The 13,767-nt window shown below is 37.9% G+C and overlaps 1 protein-coding gene across 4 annotated transcripts in view; it reads right to left on the reverse strand.

Annotated features, from left to right (window-relative positions):
* The window catches only part of SGCE (sarcoglycan epsilon), a 66,640-nt gene that overhangs the window by 45,277 nt on the left and 7,596 nt on the right, over positions 1 to 13,767 (reverse strand). Inside the window, exon 1 of one of the 4 annotated variants that reach the window (XM_044246054.1) lies at positions 5,425 to 5,441. The exons of the other annotated variants lie outside the window; for them this stretch is intronic. The gene's annotated coding sequence lies outside the window, so the exon portion shown is untranslated. Of the gene's footprint in view, positions 1 to 5,424; positions 5,442 to 13,767 lie in introns of those variants that run through there. 4 annotated transcript variants of the gene reach the window in all.

Consider the following 13,767-nt stretch of genomic DNA (forward strand, 5'->3'; position numbering starts at 1 on the left):
TAACGCACGCGGGGCTCTGCTAGATGTGAAAAACAGGAGCCTGCGTTTGCCGCATCGATTGCGGCCACCCGAAGACCCTTTTGTGGCGTATTTCCTGGTCCTTAGCTGATGCAGTCATTCTGAATAGATGATCTGGCTATAATTGGGACATAGCCATTACTTGAGATGGCAGCATAAACTCCATGTATTAAATGCGTTTAGAAATAAATAAGTGTACCATAGAAAGTCTTAATTCAGCCCATACATTATGTAAACATGAACTGTCAAATCAAAATGAATGGATTTAATGTGTTGTGTAAAATAATGTCTTACATATTTGCTGTGTGGGAAATATACTGCATAATTTAAACAAAGAGATGTATTGATTAAGTGATCTATTACCCTTGGCAATAGCTAAATCGGCCTAAGAATTTTATAATGCACTATAATTAATAAGTAATTTATTAATAAGAAATTAAAGCCTATTTCTAAAAGCATTTCAATTTTGTTAATTTGCCTCTCATGTTCAGAGAGTTTTAAGAGATAAGCTGTTCAATGGCAAGCATGACAAGGGTGCTTTAACTGAGTGCAAATTACTTAAGTAAGAGGATGCCTATTTCTCAACTCTTCATAGTATTGCCTTGAGAGTAAGTATTATCCAGAAAAAAGAGTGGGGGGTAAAAATGATGGAGAAGGTTTTTAAAAATGTTTAAGATGAAAGATAATACCGAACAGTCATTTATCTGGTATAGCTTCGAAGACCAAACTTTCGCCAAGCACCAAGATACTTCCATTCCTCAAAATCCTCTTTATATTAAGAATCCTTACACTAATCTTAATGTTAAGAATGGGAATATTATTTTCAAAGAAAGTTACATTAAAAATATAATTCCTAAACTTCTTTTACTATATGATCACCCCTGGTCATTAAAAATTGTAAGTTCTTCCAGGAAAAAATAATCCTTTTCTTATATTTTATAGCCTTAAAATCTGCAAGCTCCTTCTGAGGCTCAGGGCCCTGGTATCCACAGCACTCTGAGAAGCTGCTACCAGTTAATCAGAATGGGTTATAAGAGATGAATCTCATCTGCTATCTCTGCATTGAGAGAACTCAGTTCAGGGTTTTCAGAGTCTGACATATTTATGGTTTCCTTCCCAACCTATTTTTTAATGTGTCATTTCTATAGTCAAGTTAAAATTTAATTACCAAACCTGATAATTGCTGTAGAAGAATATTCTGAGGGACATTAGTCTCCAGCCAAGCACACAACCTGTTGCGTTGTTTTTCCTCACTGAGATTTACCTGGTGTTTTATCCATCCCGCTTTATAAATCTTGGTTTTGAATCGGAAGCTTTTCTCAGCAGTCTCTCCTTCACCTTTGAGTTTACTCAACATCAAAGTGCTGTAGACCATTCATTTGGCAGTGGCCAGTGACCGCTTCTATTTCGCAAACATTGCCTAGACCATAGAATTCATCACAAGGAAGGCAGCTTCTCTATCCCTTCTAATTTGCCTTTTTACATTGCCTTTTTAAACTTCATTCCTCTAAGAGGCAAGGGCACTGTGCTTTATGTGAGGTGGAAGACAAACCACGATTCACGTCTTTTTCTACAAAAAGCAAAAAGGTTGTTTTTTTCTTTCTCTCTCTCCCAACCAAAGCCACTTACTGAAACTATTTTGTTAAACATCTTGATTTTCCATATAATGGTCACGTTTTTGTTTTGTCCTGTTTTTTTCTTAAATGTCAGTTGGAAAGTGGTTGCAAACCATTGTTAATTGGTGATCAATAAACTTAGTCTCATGAATGCTGCACTTGAAAAGGGCTTTAGATGTCATTCTGTCTGAGCGAGCCAAATATATTTCTCTACCAAAGACAGATCATAGCATTACTTCCTACTTGGATATGGCCTCAGCATTCTACTTAACCCAGAATTCCTGACAGATGCTACCGATCGGAGTTGGCATGCACTTGTTCTCCTGGAGAGCTCAGTCCTTCATTTTATAGGTAACAAAATTGACTCCAGAGAGACAAAACGGCAGGTTCTCAGCCTACAGGAATAGTAAGAGGAAAAGCTGGGGACTTGAAGCCAGGAAGTCACCTACTTTGTTGATTTGAAAACACAAGGTAATACATTTGGTGGCTGTACATTATATTATTATGACCTGCTAGAGCAAGCTAATTATGCTGCATAACACCTCTGCTTTCTTAATTATCTCTCTTGTTTGATGACAAACCAGAATTTGACCAGATAATCCAAGTTCACTCTTTATTTTGTGAAGTTATCGTAATAACACTGGACGACTGGAAGAAGTGCATTGACAACCACAATTTCAAGAAAGAAACAAACCTAGAGATTCTTTTGTTTAAAGCAAGAAACAAACCTGAAGCTTAAAAGGAGACATTTCAGCCAGCATAACCAGAGCCTAGAAGGAGAAACTCATCTCCCTGATAGATGGTCCTTTGAAGTCCTGGAACTCTGTGATTCTTCGTCCTGACTTTACCACCTTCAGAGGCAAAGGAGAACATGTATTTTCAGTCCTAGGAGTACTTCCTGCTCCTCTCCAACCACACAGAAACAGAAGGCATCTAGAGAGATATTTTTATCTTCAAGCCATGCCCATTCCTTGACTGTCAGTGAGCTAAGAGGAGCTCCTTTATGATGGCAGAAGAGAATTCTACAAATTATTCAAAGCACATAGACTTTACTCCCAAGAACATTAAATTCAAGTTAAATATTTAAGTGGAAAATAAATAGGAAATCAGTACATGATTATTTTTTACTTTCTCTTAGGAGATAGTTTATTTCTTGTTTCTTACAATGAAAGCTTAGCAAACCTAAGGCTAACCCATTTTGGAAAATAAGTTGTCTTGAGTAAGAAAGGAGAATTTAGAAACATTTATCTAAGTGAAGTATATAAGCTGGTAATATGAAGGCTTATTCATCCTCTTTTACTTAAATTATTCTGGGGTAAATTTTAAGTTTGTCTATCTCTACGTGAGGAAAAAGAAAAGAAAATCCATATTTAGAGAGCTCTTTATGATTTTTTTAAGTATTTAATGTATATCAAGGTAGGGTGATGCCAAATATATTGTCTGAGACTCCAAATACCTCAAAATCCTATTTATAGAAAAGACACATCCCACTGCTAAGTTTGGAATTGAACATTATTTTAAAAGAAAGTTATACCAAAAAAATACAATCACTAAACTTACCTTACTATATAAATGTTTTATAATCTTTTGTGCTCTCTCGAAATTGTCAAAAAAAGATGATTGGGACTCATGGTCAAGAACATCCCAAAGAACATTTGATATCTGTGGTTAGCCCTTAAAATGGCCTTGCTACATGAGCAACTAGAAACAATTCTCTTCATGCAGTTAATGAAATGTATTATTCTCTCAATATTCTCTGTACATAGAACTACAATGGTAAGATTTAAATTGGATGAGGAGACCAGGAAGGGAGAAGAAGCTAAAGAGGAGTTCAAAGAAACTGAGGATGTGGTACCTCAGTAGATTCAAGATGTATTGATCACTTCTATTTTGAGAACTATGGTTATCACTCTGGTTCCAAGGAGAAAAATCAATCTGGGGTCCAATGGAAGCATGAAGTTTAAAAGAGGAAGAGACAAGTATCTCTTGAAGATTCTGGAGAATGCTGTATGCAAAGATCTTGGAATAGTACATTTCACTAAGAAAACACCAGAGTGAATGACTCAACAGGGTTTAACAGCTTCTTATGGAACACCTTTTTAGCAAATCAAATAGGAAACGGAGGGACATATTCAAAGACGACAGGAGTTCTAGAGATCAGAGTTAAAGAGAAGGAACTGAAGAAAAAGAAAGGATGACTGTCAATATAGTGCAGAATGGTGTGAAGTCCAAAGGGAGAGTTTTTGGTGATCTCATGTGAAGCACCGGGAAATCAGGGCAGATCTCAAGTCCTCAGGAGATGATAAAGCATTAGTACATTGCAGATGGTAACCTTGAGGGCCATCTGGGGCCATAACTAGGAAGATTAGAACACAGGCAGAGTGGATGTGTCTAAGAAGCTGAGGGCCCTCAACTTGATTAAGGAACCTGCCAGACACAGGTGGTCATTCCAGGTAATTCCCTTGAAGAAACCTTGAGAACCCCTTGAGAATATCTAAGGAGGGTTTGGGGCTCCAAACCATGAGATGATGGGCTTAGGACCTAGAGTAAGTACATTTAGTACTTTTTAAAATAAATTTTTGTATTCTTCTCATGGAAAGTTATTGTTATAAAACCCTTTTTTTCTTATAGGTATTAGCAATAAAAATTTCTTAGAAATGCAACAGTGTTTGCTGGTTTGTTTCAAAAACAGCAGAGTAGAGGAGAATTGGAAGCCTCTATCCTATTGTGAAAAAAACATGGCAGTGGATGATTCCACATAAGGTATAATTTGGTGTGTGCTGGAAAAAAGCTAGTGATCCTCAACTTCAGGGCTGTATGAAGACAATGAGGTAAGCCAGGAATCACTCCTACAAGGTACCCAGGATTTGTTACATGGCAGCAATTTTAGCACACAAAATGACTGTTCTTTTAAAAATATTTTTACATTGTTGTTATTTCTATAGACACTTGGTTGCCCCAAAGTTACAGAAATGAGGCTACATGTCAATGTGTATGGTCACATATAGCCAAAATTTTGTGTTGGGGTGGGGGAGGGTGTTTGGGGCAGAGGGTGGTAGGCAGAGAGATCTTAAAGGCAAATAATCAAGAAATATTAAGTGAAAACTTATGATGATAATTGACATTTTGAAAACAACTAATCTTTTCGTTATTAAGTCTTTTTCTCCCTGATGAAATGCATTATTTCAAAGGTCCTGGCATATTGCTAATGGACACATTTATGATAGGGAAGAAAAAAATTTAGAAAAAATAATCAATCATCCAAGGGTCAGGTCCTCTTTCCAATAGAAAATAAATGCCATATAATTACTTAATAGCAAAACATATCAATTTGGTTTTGCAACAAAACAATCAGTCAAAAAATCATCCACAATTAGCCAAAATATTTTATGATCATTTTTCTAAGGTTGTATAAATATTGTTTTTAAAATAATTTATGTTAAATGTGCTTCTTAATGTTTTTCAATGTTATAAATAAATTGTTATAATGACCACACTGTAACAATTTTTATAAGTGTCAAGCTAGGGTCACAATAGGTTAAAAACAAGAATTATTTTTAGTTTAAAAAAAAAGCAAAACTACAGCAAAGGAAAAAAACTTAGAAAATAATGGATTAAGAACATAAAGGATCAGAAGTTTTAGAAGATTAGGAAAACAAAACTGGAGTTTTTCAGACTAACTTATCAAAAAAACCAAAATCCACACATGACTAAAAAAGCAAAAAGAATACTGGAAGCGGACATTTAATTGACTCCCCAAAGGGGATTTAGATTTACCACCTAAACTCACCATCTTTCTTCCCACCAGTCATTTTTCTGCTGATAATAAAACTGTTGGCCTGTCTGGTCTTCCAGTTAACTGTTCCATTTATGCCATCAGCACAGCTTAATAAAAAAGCTTTTCAGAATAAAACAAATGCACAAAAATGAAATTAATGTCAAATTAAAATGACTATCCCAGGTCACCTACTATTAATGGAGATTAGATTCCTTCCAGCCCAACTAGCTGCTTAATTCCATTTGATAAATATTTGTTGCATGTCAGTACAAGGAATATGTGGGGATACAGGGTAAACAAGACACGGGTACTATACCCTAACAAGTTTACAATCTACAAGGATGGATACACACACACACACACACACACACACACACACACACGTAACAATTACACATACACACAGTGATAGAAAACATAGGTACTACAAAACCCTGAGGGGGGAAGCCATTATCTCTGGCTAGGGATATTGTGATAGGTTTAAAGTATCTTTTAAATTTCACAGTTGAAGTTTGGAAACATTACACTGGCAGAAATGAACATAATAATTGGTGTTAGGAGGTAATAAATAGGGAGCTATCTCTGGAGTGTAGGGTAGCAGTCAACCTATAAATTGAAAATAAAGGTGGGGCCAGTTATATGACATCATGGAGAGAGTACAAACAAAGTTTTCAAATTGCTGCATGGAGGTTAGTTTAAAAAGGAGAAGCAAAGATGACTTTGAATATTTGATCCAGGAGGGGGACACAGAACAGTGATGCATTAGGAATCCCTCCCCAAAGGAGTCAGTATCAGGAGAAAGATAAAATTGAGCCATTTTAAATTTGGGGTACCACTTGGATATCCCAGTGAAATCATCTAAGAGAAAGATGGAAACAGAACTCTGCTACGTAAGAGAACTTACTGGGGCTTCAGATACAGATTTGGATGTTCATCCCCAGAGGAATGATGTTTGAAGCCAAACCCCAGTATAATTCTTTACACAGACCATATTCCCAGGTAACGTGTATGAGGCAGTCTCACACAAAGTGATCTGGAGAACATACACCTTCACATTCTTGAGCCATTCATCTACCCTATTTCCCATTAACCAAGCTACCACTCTGACTGCTTACTCCCCCATTTTTCATCCTTACATTTTAGACATGGGATTTGGGTACCATTTTCCCAACTATAACCTTGGGTCTCCATCTCATTCTCCCTTCCTCTAGCCATCTCCGGTGTGTTCTCTCTTGGTTCAGCTCAGTCCCAGAATCCCCCAGGATATACCCCACAGTTTGGTCCTAGCTTCTGGAGCTGAAATATAGTAAGAAGGAATGTTTAAAAAAAAAAAAAAAGTGGGAGGGACAGCAAAGGCAAAAGAACATGTTAATAAATATATTTATATAGCAAGCACAGAGGATAATTCAGCAAAGAAATCAGGGACAAGGCAGTCGGAGAGTTTGGACAACTGAGCCTGAAGTGTCACATATGTCACCAGAACTATCAAGGAGGGTGGACTGTGCACCCTCACATACTGCATAAAGGTTAAAGAGAATGAGAGAGGTTAGAAAAGACTGCTAGATGTGTAAAGTGAGAAGTTACAGGGGACTCCTTCAAAGTGGAGCTCCAACAAAGGGATAAGAATAGAAGCCAGACTGCAAAAGGTCAAGATGGAAATGTAGCAAATACAGTTAATGTTTCAAGAACACTGGCTGGGACAGGGGAGAAAGAGATGACACGCTAGATAGACTGAGACACGACACGGTGCAGAGAGAGCTGGTGACGTGAGGTGGGGAAACAGATTTTGTTCAGAAGCGGAGGAAAAGACAAAGGGAGAGAGAAACAGACAGAGGATAAGAAAAGGATAAAACCGATGAGATGCGATGCAAGAGAAACCAGAATGGGTGAGACCAGCATATAGAAGCAAAGAAAATACTTCCTGATTCAGAAAGTAAGGACAAGCGAAGACAAATATGGCAGAGTCACAGGAAGTGTTTGTGTTGTAAGGGCTCCTCCCCTTAGCAAATCAGAGATGAAATGCATACTTTTTTGTTTTATTTTATTTATTTATTTATTTTTACAAGATTTTATTTATTTATTTGAGAGAGAGACAGTGAGAGAGAACATGAGCGAGGAGAAAGTCAGAGGGAGAAGCAGACTTCCCATGGAGCTGGGAGCCTGATGTGGGACTCGATCCTCGGACTCCAGGATCATGACCTGAGCCGAAGGCAGTCGTCCAACCAACTGAGCCACCCAGGCGCCCGCATATTCTTTTTTAAACCGAATTTTGTAGAAAATTCTGAGCTTTAACAAAATGAGGAGAAATACCAAGTTCCCTTCCAAAAATTAAAAAAAAGAAATACAATTCAAAACCCAAGTTATGAAAAACCAACAAACAAGCAAACAAAACCTCAGTGATCGTTTCAGTGATACTGTGAGTGGAAATCAAAGGTTCTAGTCCCCGGAGCAAATAAATGACTTGGTGGGTATGTAATTTTTAAAAATATGTAAACTTAAGGGTACTAATTTTATATCTACTAAAAGATCAATCTTCTGGATGATTCACCTAATAAAAGTCTGATTTGCTTAACAACTGAAATTATGTCCTTTTTAAATCTAGATGAAAAATACAGTTGTCACTTCCTAAATAATTTATGCTAAGGTAGGAGCAGAAATGTTCACAGTAGTCTCTCGTGGCAAAATACCCACTCCCTGGTTCTCTTGATCACTGGGTTCCAAAGGTGACATGCTGATCCCATAAGAATCACATGGGCCGCTCTCTAAAAATACATATTCATACCCTCCAAAACTTCATCACCAAAAAAAAATTTTAAAACACATATTCACGACTCCACCACGGAGAGTTTAGGTAGGTGTGTTACACAATTTCATCAGGCAATTCTCATACACAAATATGAATGCTAGAAGACTGAGGATAACTATAGAACCCAAAGGTAGATAGGATATTCAACTGACTCACATCATATGTGCCAAATGGAGGCTGACCTTAGAGCTGAAAACCTTCTCCACTTCTGCCCCCGACTCTCCCATGGATTGGGGAGTTATCATAAAGAAAGAATGATTTGAGTATCCAGACAGCACCCCTTTGGTTCCCTCCTTTATTCTAGCCCAGTGGTTCTCAGATATGCATAAGAATCAGTGTTCAGAGTTATATACACAAAACTATACATATTGTACTTTATGGGTGATTTAAAGAATTTACGAGGATAACAAGTCTATGAAATATTTTTGTCTAACCCTCTGTCACGTCCTTGCCAGGTGAGCCAGCATATCATCACTCATAATTTCCAGGTCCTCTATAAGGATAGTCCAGTTGGCTTTTACAGGATTCAAAAGACAAATCTGATTGGTTTCTCAATCATTAAAAAATGGAAGCAGGATAAGACATCCCACTGATACTGCTCTACTTGAAGGCCAGCTTTGCTTTGAGATTATTCTTTTAAAAAAAAAAAAAAGTCCATAGTGATCCATCTAAAGCTCTCCACTGACCACAGAAGACTGCAGTCCAATAAATCTAAAAAAAAGAAAAGACAATTTTTTTATGACTCTATTCACCAGACAATGTCACTAAAGACAAGACACAACATCACGGATGGCGCGTCTGCTTAAACATTCAAGTCCCGCACCTCAGGGGAAGAAATCTCAGTAACATGAAAATAACTATTTGTTTTTAATTGTGTGTTCAAGACCATGGATCCACTCCACTACCTTCTCGTATAGAGAATTACTATAATCTGTGCAATGACAAATGCAGATACTCACTAAAAAATGTTATGATTTCAAAGTTTGATTTTTGTTAGAAAAGGACCAGAGTCTGTCTTTTTCTGTGAGAACAGATTTCCTTGGTTAGCATGGGAAAATGTAACTCAATTTAAAAGATATTTGCCCTATACATAACTTTTCAAGATTAGATCTAATGTGCAAAAAAATTTCAACGTGTATAGACTGGTTCTTGGACTCTTTCCAAAGATAATAGACCATCCCCAGAAATCTTGAAAGAAACTCCACTGTGCTCACTGAGTTCATGGTAATCTCTGTTGCAGTTGTACCTGGATGTGATTTTTGCTCTAATTCACCAACAGAAAAAGCAAAGAATAACATACATACTGCGTTTACACAGCCCAAGCTAAGAAGACATTCACACAATCAACTGGCATATACAATTTAACCAATTGCTCAACACTCCCTCTGAAAAATCATCAAAGCCTGAATTAATCCAGAGGAGGCTGGCATGCCCTTAAAATTCCCTAGAAACCATACAATACTTAAAGTTTGTCATAAGATTCCATGATTTATTCTGAGTCTTGTAGCAACATGACTGACGACATTTCATCTGGCCTGGGGCGAGCACTCTCTGAAGAGACATTACTCTTTCCCAAACCTGAATAATTTGCAGACTTGGGGAGGAGGGTATTGTTATTTAATAAAAGCAACTGAAGAGCTTTGAATGGTGACTGATTGCTGATGAGCTAATCAGAATGTCAAAGGAAAGAAATAATAAATAATAACTTACTCCGACATCACTGTCCAAGTAAACAGCAGGAAATGCCAAATGAAATTTAATCTGATTAACGCACTCACCTTAGAACCGAGCTGTCACCTCATTCTCTGTCCACTGTCTCATCTGTCTCTTTTCATATTTCACGGAAGGGGACACGGACTTTGTTTTCATAAAGTGGATATACAGCTCACATCCCCAACATCTCTCCGCTTCGCTCACCATTCCCCATGTCGCTGTGTTGCCTCCTTGCCCTCTTCCTTTCTGAAACCATCCTTAATACTTTTTCAGTTGTCTCTTACATTAAGAAATCTTCTTTCTCTTTCAAAAAATAGTCTTTGACATTATTGTTAGCGACCATTGTTTGAATGCTAGGTGTGAAGCATACACTCAGGGTTTTATACATAGGAACTGATTCAATCCTTACATTATCACCTATGTGAAGAAGGTATTATTAGTTCTATTTTGTCATGAGGACAAGAAGTCTTGGGAAATTATGGAACTTACCCCAGGTCATGTGTTTACTAAGTGGCACAGTTGGATTTTGAACACATTTCTTGGCTTACTGCAAAGTACTCTTCAGTACTAACCCTAAATGGTTAAATGGGAAAACAATGTGTAAACTACATATTTTTAAATGTTATTTGAAATATTGTTATTCCTAGTAGGTCATCTTCAACTTAGTTTTCTTTCTAGAAAAAGTGAGTTTCCCCTGGCTATAGATTAGAAATAGCTGGAAGGAGGTAATGCCCATAAAAATTAATTCCATCCATTATATGCATGAATGCATTTATACACACACACACACACACACACACACACACTCTTCATTAAAATAGGAAATCTAAAAAGTTGGAAACTATAGGGGGAGAAAGCTTTGATGAGAAGGACTGCCTACACCAACCTCAGGAAAAGATACTGCTAAGAGAAATGTTAACAGCGGGATTTTAAACCCAAGAATGCCAAAATAAGAAGCCTTCAAACTTTGTTGAAACATTAGAGTTCCAGCAGGGCAAAACATCAGGAATTATTAAACACACTTGAAAATTATTAGAGTTCTATCATTTTAGCACAAGCTTGGTAAGATATTAGACTTCAGAGTGAAATGAAGTTGGAATACAGAAAGATAGTATTTTCTATCAGAGTGTCTGAAGACAGAGTGTCTGGGTTGAAATCCCTGTTTTTATCCACTGTTATGCAATGTCTCTGTACCTCAGTTTTCTTATCTGGCAGGGACAGTCTTGTGCCTTGCTTCATAGAGACATTTTACGAGTTACTAAACAAGACAATACAGTTAAAACCTTCAGAAGAGTGCTTTGCACATGATGATGTCTCAAAAAATGTGAGTTCTTATTACATTTAATCTATAACTAATATGAAGGAAACTTTAGATTTCTTTAAATGTGATTTCTTGAAGTAGAAAGGTTAAATGAAAAAAAAATAACTGTAGTGACTACAGTTGGCATGAAAGACGTTAGTACTCCCTTTTTTGTTTTCACAGTCATTAAGACACATGAGAAATGATAATATTTCTATAGCTTAGTGGAGTAAATGCCAGAGGCTGCTAATGAGCAGAGGCAACAGCCCAGGGGCTCCAAATACCCCCCGGTCCACGCAGCCTCATGGAGGACTAAGAGGATGGCACTGGCCAGGCATGCCGGGTGAGAGCTGCAGCGTAATCCTTTTGAGGAAAGCCAGATGCAGAAAGAAGCGAGTCATATTGATATGTGCTATCTCTGACTCTCATAAACTCTTAGGAATTTTTCCCGAGGAAATGGTGCAACAGAAGCAAAAACTGCATGGAGACAAGATTCAGCTTTGCATCATACATTTCAAAATGGGGGGGGGGTTCAATGTCCAGTAAAAGACAAAGTGTTAATTTGATAGAATAGCTAAAGGAGAAGGAATGGTGATCCTCTTCTCTCGGTAGCTTTGTTCCTTTGCTCAAAGAGCCCGAGCAAAACGTATACTGTGTTTCCACAGCCAGGAAACGGTACTATCTACGTTCCATCTCAGCAATGTTGGATGAATAAGGAGCACCCGTGGGACCCTTAACAAAAGAGATCCCTGATATATGCAGTAGGTATACGCACCATTATAATTTAATGTCCTGATCTGCAAAATGCTGGACTATTTTGAAATTAATAAAATTAGCAAAAGGCAGAATACAAAATAGTACATAGACGATGTGAAATCTAGTGTAATAGTGCAATCTAGTGGAAAAGGATTAAAAGGCAGAGTGTAAGAGCCACTACTGAGTTAGGGAAGTTAAACTGTCGGAAGAATTCTGTTCAAAGTAAAAAAAAAAAAATTAAAAAATAAAATCCTTGCACGGTTTCTCCAATTAAGAAAACTCTGAAAGAGAAATACTCTCACATCGGCTGTTCATTGGAGCTGTCATTCCTTTTTTTTTTTTTAATTTTTATTATAGAAGCCCTATATCCTCATTGTAGCGCATTCGAATAGTATAACCAGGAGGGTATAAAACATGAAGATCCTCTCTTATCTATCTGGGGCCCCCCCTCCAATGCCCAGGAGAGCCACTTTGTGTCTTTCCATGTGTGTGCATAGGCAGACAAATGTTTGTGCACATACCCATACACACACACTGTGCTTTTTTTTTTTTTTTTTAACATGATCACACTTTTTCCCCTTAGCATCTATGTTGGGCTTGTTTACATGATAACACATTTGAAGGTTGCGTTGCTCAAGCATAATTTCCTTCTCCGCACTTCAAACTCAGCCTGTCCCCAGGAGGATTCCTGATCTTTCTTTTCCTTAAAGTCTGGGCCTCTTCCGGCATTCCTCCTGCCCTGAATGGTACCCCCATTCATCCTCCTGAACACGACAGAAATCTAGAAATCATCCTTGACATCTCCTCCTGCCAATCTCCACGGCAAAGGCGAATTCCGTCCACAACCCACTCCTGTTGCTATTCACTCCTCAGAAAGTCCCTCCGCGCTTCATCTCCTCGGCACTGTCCCTGCTCAGGAGGGCTTCATGTCCATGGGGGATTACAAAAGTAGCCTTGGATATAGTGTGCGCAAGCAGTTCTGACCCCTCCAACCTCTTCTTCACAAAGCAGCCAAAATGCTCTTTTTGAAATGCAAATCTGATCTTGTACCGCTTAAAACCCCTCCGAAGAAGAACGTAGGTTTTAGGATACAGATTACACTCTTTAAGGTGGTCTAACAGGTCCAGCAAAATTTGATACCTGACCTCCTATCTCACCTCCTCTCACATGGCTTCCCTCTTCTCTCTCTGCTCCAACTTCACTGGACTTCTTCTAGCACCTTCTATTTAACCAGTGAACCTGCCCCAGGGCCTCTACAGAGCACTTCCTTTTACCTCAAATCTCAAATACACCTTTCCTCTTCACCTCACTAACATTTACTCATGCTTCAGATCTCAGTACATCCTCAGAGAAACCTTCCTTAATCCCCCTGCCCGGCCAGATCCTCTCCTTAGAAATCCTAGTAGTGTCAGTAGCACTGACTATAGCTCTAAGGGCACATTTATGTGTGTAATTATTTAATTAATCTTTGTCAACCCCTGTAGTGTAAAAGTTTCATAACGGATGGGACCGTACAATCCCCAGCATCCTACACGGAGTCTCAAAACAGGTTGACATCCAGGAAATAAATAAATAAAAGAATATTTAGTAAAGATGACTACTACGTTTTCTAAGTTTTCATTAAGGCTATCAAGGCTCCATGAAACATCCTTATACTTCTACTTCTGAGCACTTTCACAAGTCTATCTGTAAGCTAAACTCCTAGAAGGGAACCGGCTAGACAAAAAAAGGGCATACATTTCAAATTTTGATAAGCACACGTAGCAATCTGTTCTGTTTC

This window comes from Neovison vison, chromosome 4 (assembly GCF_020171115.1).
Source record: "Neovison vison isolate M4711 chromosome 4, ASM_NN_V1, whole genome shotgun sequence".
In the NCBI taxonomy this organism is placed as follows: Eukaryota; Metazoa; Chordata; class Mammalia; order Carnivora; family Mustelidae; genus Neogale; species Neogale vison.